The sequence below is a fragment of the Rosa chinensis genome, chromosome 2, assembly GCF_002994745.2.
Source record: "Rosa chinensis cultivar Old Blush chromosome 2, RchiOBHm-V2, whole genome shotgun sequence".
Lineage (NCBI taxonomy): Eukaryota > Viridiplantae > Streptophyta > Magnoliopsida > Rosales > Rosaceae > Rosa > Rosa chinensis.
In genome coordinates this window covers 64,125,049-64,132,030 of record NC_037089.1, presented here as the reverse complement: position 1 = coordinate 64,132,030, position 6,982 = coordinate 64,125,049, and positions in this window count along the sequence as shown.

Below are 6,982 nucleotides of genomic sequence, written 5' to 3'. Positions count from 1 at the left end.
TAGATATGCAGAAGGCAGTGAGTCATATTACTGCAGTCCAATATTTTCCCAACCATTTCTAGAAGTGCGAGGTATTTATGTTTTCTGATAATATTGGCTTTAGCTAGCATGGGTAGATTTTTGTGTTTTCCAAATAACACAATTTTAACAAATTTTGGTTACCTATTGATGAGTTAATGTTCTAGATTAAATTCTTTTTAGACAACGTCTGGTGGGATGCCAAAGACTGGTGGGGCAAAGCAGTCATCCTCCATCAGAACAAGGACTGTGTCGAATTTTACATACATAATTTGTTCTGCTACTTCTCGGCTGTCATTGAGGCAATCGAGAACGTTGGAGAGATTGCGGGGCTGGACCAGGATGAGATGCAGAAGAAGAGGATTGTGCTTAAGATGAAGTATTATAAGGATTGGAATGACCCGAAACTTTTCCAGTGGAGATTTGTTTGTATCAGCTTTTGCTATTTTTCAATGTTAGCTAGGATGTAGCAGCTATCAAGCTAGCTAGAATGCCTTCTTTTTTGGTTTTATGGTGTGGATACATGAATGTATAGATGATTAACAAAGGCTGCTAGCTGTTTTGGTACATTAGACGCTTGAATTAGAGTACTTCATTACGTAATATATATTGAGCATTATATTTGTGCAAATTTTCCAGGTACAATATCCATAATGCATGACCAATAGTGAATTAAATTACGTGGTATGAATACGCATATGTTGTTAATCACACAACAAATAACTTGTAATCACACAACGGTTCCTATAAAATTTTGTTGTCTCAGTAGTACTCACACAACAGTACAAATATGTATCAGTTGTCCAATGTTAAATCACCCAACGGTATAAAAACAATGTGTTGTATGACTTGTGAAGAATTAGACACTGAGCCTCACACATACAACAGTTACTTATGATACCTGTTGTGTGAAGGAACAACCAACAACAGTCGCCATATTTTTCTGTTGTGTGACAAGTTAACCAACAACAGCGTGTACTTACTACTGTTGTCTGAGTATTATGTTTCTGTTGTGTGAGAAGTTAACCAACAACAGCGTGTACTTACTTCTGTTGTCTGATCACCATCGAAAATGCGCCGCATCCAATTTCTGGCATTGGCATGCGCAGAACTGGTGCAACGGTTATAAGCAATGCGTTGTGTCTATGATATTCAGATAACGGTGTTTCACCGTTGTGTGAGTGTGCTCATCACACAACATCGAGATAGACGACAGACATGGTGCACATCACACAACAGATTTCCACCGTTGTGTGATGCAGTTTTTGTAGTAGTGAGAGAGAGATTGCAGTCGGAGAGATGAGAGAGAGAGAGAGAGAGAGAGAGAGCACTTGGAGGGAGGAGGGAGGTGAGAGTGGGGCTTGATGCAATTTTTTAATTAGGTTATGGGCAAAGTTGTCATTTTCTTTTAAATTGGGTTAGTGGGAATAAAAATTTGTTGTTGGGATGAATGATCCTTTTAGATATTTTACATGCACAAGGGCAACAAGAGAATATTTACAAAAAAATTAAGATGTAGGGTGAACTAAGAAGATAATAGGGTAGCAATAGTCTCACCCTTTTATATATCATATTAGTTAATTTCGGGCACTTAGTATACCATCTCGAAGCTCATAATGTGTTTGATTAACTTTTATTTGTCTGTTTTCGTTTATATATATATATATATATATATATATATATATATATAATTCTACTCAATTTATAGTAGTTTGAAGACATATTTACGAAACAATTGAAGGCCGATATGCAAGTGTGGTGGCAACGAGCTTATTTTTATCCCCTGTTCTTCTCGTTGCAAGCTTGGACACTTGATCACAGTGGTTGTGAACAAAATTTAGCATGCCGCCACTCCAGTAAAAACTTCCCATTGTCCGTAATTTTTGAAGTCAGGTTGAAATTTAGGATTTATGGTGTCGAGCTTCTTTTTCTCTGTTCTTTTTCTCATTGCAAACTTTGGAGGCGGTATAACACATGACCAAATAGGTATGAACTACGAGGACCAAAAGTCACTCTCTAAGTTCTTGTCAATTGGTAATAACTTTTATCCTCCGTAACGTTTGACTTGTTGAAGGAATATCGATTTAGTGTGCCTTATCAAACTAGGAATAGCAATAGGAGAGATCAAAGGTTCTAGATTTCCCAATCCTATACGGATTGGTATTCCTTGTAACAGTAGAACTAGTACTTTGTATTCCCTATATATAGGCCTTCTATTCTCAATAATATGACACACAATTCTCTCTATAATTTCTCTCGAATCTCTTTTTCCTTAAACACGTTATCAGCACGACTCTAACCACAAAACAGAAAACCAAAACTCATTCACAAAGCAGCCCCTAGCCCGAGCTAGCTGAGCCTTCGCTGCAGCCCGCGCGCCCGTGCGTTTGCAACCTTGCACAGCAGCCCCTGCTGCCCCCTCCCTGCAGCCCTGCGTTCCAGCCTTCTGCCACCAAAGCATCCCTGCTGCGCAAACAAGCCAACGTACACCCACTGCATTTTTTTCCCGTTCCTGTGCACATCCGTCTTCTTTCAAGCCTCGAAACGTCTAGTTCGGAAGCTCAGATAGAAAAACTTTCTTCATAAAAGTTGTTCCTCTCTGTCTCTTCCATCTAACCTCAGAATTTCACCCTTATTTGAGTTATATTGAGATCTGTACACTAATCGAGGTACAAGCTGTTCAGAACAGAATCTGCTCCGAATTTTCAACAAGTAAGTTTCTAAATTAAAGTTCCTGTTTTCCGAATTTTAATTTCTACTTATTTTTCTTCGGAGACTTGCAACCTCCCTTCTTCTACATCCCACCTTTCTTATAACGTGGGTTCGATTCTTGAAAAGCGGAATCGTGGGGATTCACTCAATTAACGAACTAAGAGCGTTCGTAAGACTTCGGACTAAGAGCGTCCGTAAGTATCGATTTATGACCATATAAACATCACTGTTTCGGTCTAATCCAATCATTCTTGGAAATCGATTTCTTGGTAGCATAGCTCGGAAATCTTATTATTTATTAGTTGTCGTGGAAGTTTTAACTCCGAAACTAATATATTTCTTCTTCTTGATTTCAGGATGTCGAAGCCAAAGCTTGACTTTCCTATCCTTGACTCAACTGGCTTGGAATATCATAGTTGGGTCACGGATGTTGAGAACCATCTCACTTCAAAAGGGATCCTACCAGTAATTCAAGCACCAAATCCCGACCTCTTATTTGAGCGTACGGCTACAAATAATGCCACCGCTCTCATCTTGATAAGACGCCACATGGATAAATCGCTCCGATTGGAGTACATGGCAATCAAGGATGCTAGTGAATTATGGGTTGCGCTAGAAGAGCGATTTGGTAATGTTCATGATACCCTCCTCCCCGACTTGAAAGTTCAATGGGGTAATCTACGATTCGCCGACTTCAAGTCTGTAGCTGAATATAATTCAGAAGTTCTACGCCTCAAAACCATGTTGGGGTTCTGTGGACAACCTGTCACAGAGCAAGAACTAATTGAGAAAACTCTCCCCTCCTTCCCCGTCTCAGCTATTTTGCTATCAAAGCAATATCGAACAGAATTCAACACTGGACGGATCACGAGGTTTCATCAGCTAATTAATATCATGTCTGTAGCTGAAAAACATGATAATATCCTCATGAAGAATTATAATTCAAGGCCTATACGAACTAAGAGTGTTCAAGAGGTGAATTATAATCATGCACCCAAAGGAGGGCGCAAGGAGCGGAACCCTAAAAATAAGGGACACAACGGACGTTTTGGTCCATATAACCGCCCTACAAAGGAAGGTAATCGTCAGAATGAAGGACAAACACATGGCAATACATGGCAACGTGGGAGAGGAGGCTGTGGGGCTCCAGGACGTGGAGGAGCCGCCCAAGGCCGTGGGAATGGCGCCAATTCTTCTAGGGGACGCCACCCAAGTGCAAATAATGCACCTCAATTAAGGGGAGGAAATCACAATGACATTTGTCATAGATGTGGATCAAGTGAACATTGGTTCAAGCAATGCAATGCAAGCAAGGAATTAGCTGCGCATTACAAGGCATATAGAGACTTTAGAGAGCATGAAGCCTATCTTTCCGAAGCAGAAGAAGATGGTGATGATGCCAACGTCAATCTCACCATAGCGGACTTCAAATCTGACAAAGAATTGCACAAGGATGCAGCAGATTTTGATTAGTATAGTCCTTCGTTTTATTTTCCAAGAATTATGTAATGGCAATTATGCCTTAAATCAATAAAATGACTTATTGTATTAACTCTTTCCCTCTAGGCGTACTCAAGAGTACTTGTGATGTCTAGGCAAGGTTTGATCTGAGAGAACGGTTTTTAAAGTGAGCAACGCTCCACCAAAATCTCGCCTTACCTTACCTGGTCACAACTAAATTGAAATTACCGAACGGATTGAGTGACTATGATTTGTCTACGGTTTGATTTTTATGTTGGATTAGATTTTGGTCAAGAAACTTTGATGTAATCATTGGCTATTATTAATAAAGTATCGATTTATTTTAATTCAATGTCTTGGACATATTTTAATTCCAAACTTTATTATTTTTCAGTATGTTTCCTGAAGAGCTAGAATGCCTCGTGGATAGTGCTACTACACATACCATCCTTCGAAATAGGCAATTATTTCTATGGATGACGCCATCTCGATCTTCCGTGACTACGATGGCTGGATCATCTCCATTGATTCATGGTCGAGGACCAGCTCAATTTATGTTGCCAAATGGCACAACATTAAATGTCACCGAAGCTCTTTATGCCCCTAGGGCAGGAAGAACCCTATTGAGTTTTAAAGATATAAGAGCCAATGGTTTTCATGCGGAAACGCATTGTGAGAATGGACAAGAGTTCCTTTGCATCATCTCTAATGACTACGGACATAAAAGAGTCTTAGAGAAACTTATGTGTCGATTTAGTGGGTTGTATGCAACCACTATTCGCATAATTGAATCCAATCATGTTATGAGAGATGATTTATGGGATTCTGACACATATAGGCTTTGGCACGACCGTTTGGGACATCCAGGTCGTGATATGATGATCCATATATTAAAGACTTCACACGGACATCCATTTTTCATAACGAAAAGAAGTAAAACTCGGTTTTTGGACACCGAAGGAGCCCCTGCGCCTCACGGCGCCGTTCACCCCAAAATCCGGCCATCCTTGGCCAGCGCCGCCATACCCCTGTGGCCTCAGGGTGACATTGATGCCACCAAGGCTTCTTTGTCTCCAATTTCTACTTCTAAATTCCAATGTGACTTCATGGCTAAACCAAAATCCTCATTGGTTGTTTCTAAAGCCCATCATTCGTTCTGCAAAGCCTGCTCTTTAGAAAAATTAGGATAGAGACCATCCTATGCAAAGGACACTAAAGAAAATATACCATTCTTGCAAAGAGTCCAAGGTGATATTTGTGGACCTATTCAACCACCATGCGGACCATTTAGATATTTTATGGTGTTGGTTGATGCATCAACACGCTGGTCACATGTCATGCTATTGTCCACTAGGAACGCTGCATTTGCTAAACTCCTAGCACAGATTATTAAGTTGAGGGCTCACCACCCTGATCATCCTATTAAGTCTATAAGATTAGACAATGCTGGGGAGTTTACATCAAAGACTTTTGATGATTATTGCATGTCCATTGGGATAGAAGTTGAACATCCAGTTCCTCATGTTCACACCCAAAATGGTCTCGCAGAAGCCGCCATTAAACGACTACAAATGGTCGCTAGGGCATTGGTAATGCGCACAAATCTCCCTATTTCTGCTTGGGGCTATGCAATATTGCATGCAACTGTGCTTATTCATCTGAGGCTCACTGCCACTCAACCCTTTTCTGTGTCACAGATGGTGACTGGGTATGAGCCTGATGTCTCACACTTACCCATATTTGGGTGTGCAGTTTATGTGCCAATTGCGCCGCCACAGCGCACCAAAATGGGTCCTCAACGATGATTAGGCATTTATGTTGGATATGATTCTCCAACGATTATCTGCTACATAGAACCCTTGACAGGCGATCTCTTTACCGCTAGATTTGCGGATTGTCACTTCGATGAGACAGTCTTCCCGTCATTAGGGGGAGATAAGAACTTCAATGTTCAACAGGAACGACAGGAATTGTCGTGGTCTGTCCCCACTCTGTCTCATCTTGATCCCCGAACCGCACAGTCCGAAATTGAAGTGCGGAGAATTCTCGATCTTCAGAACGTAGCAGAATCGATGCCTGATGCATTTTCTGATATCGCTAAAGTGACGAGATCACACATACCTGCTGCAAACGTGCCTACAAGGATTGATGTCCCTAAAATTAGAGGACATGACGCCACCTCAAGAGTACATGAGCATGGCACCAACGTTCCCACCCTTGGTGACGTTGTGGCTAGGCCCACAGCTCTCGCCAGGAAGCGCGGGAGGCCCATAGGTTCGATGGATTCTCGCCCAAGAAAGAAAGCGAGTTTGGCACAAAATAATCCATTAATCATCGATGTAAATAATCCATCTCATGAGAATATTCCGGATTATGGTTATGTCCAAGAGACATCATTGGGGGACGCTCCAATGTCAGAACCAATTCCAGAGAATAGGGAGATCTCCATGAATTACACTAGTGTACATGAGATGATGGATAGAAATTCTATGGAAATTGATGATGCATTTGCATATCATGTTGCAAAAGGAATTATAGAATATGATGATATCGAACCTCGCTCTGTCAAAGAATGTCAACGAAGAGCGGATTGGCCTAAATGGAAAGATGCGATCCAAGCTGAATTGGACTCACTAGCAAAGAGACAGGTATTTGGGCCTATAACGCAGACACCCCCAGATGTAAAACCTGTTGGCCATAAATGGGTCTTTGCATTGTTAGAAAGAGTAATGAGAAAAATGAGGTGGTTAGATATAAAGCCCGCCTCGTGGCACAAGGTTTCTCACAACGC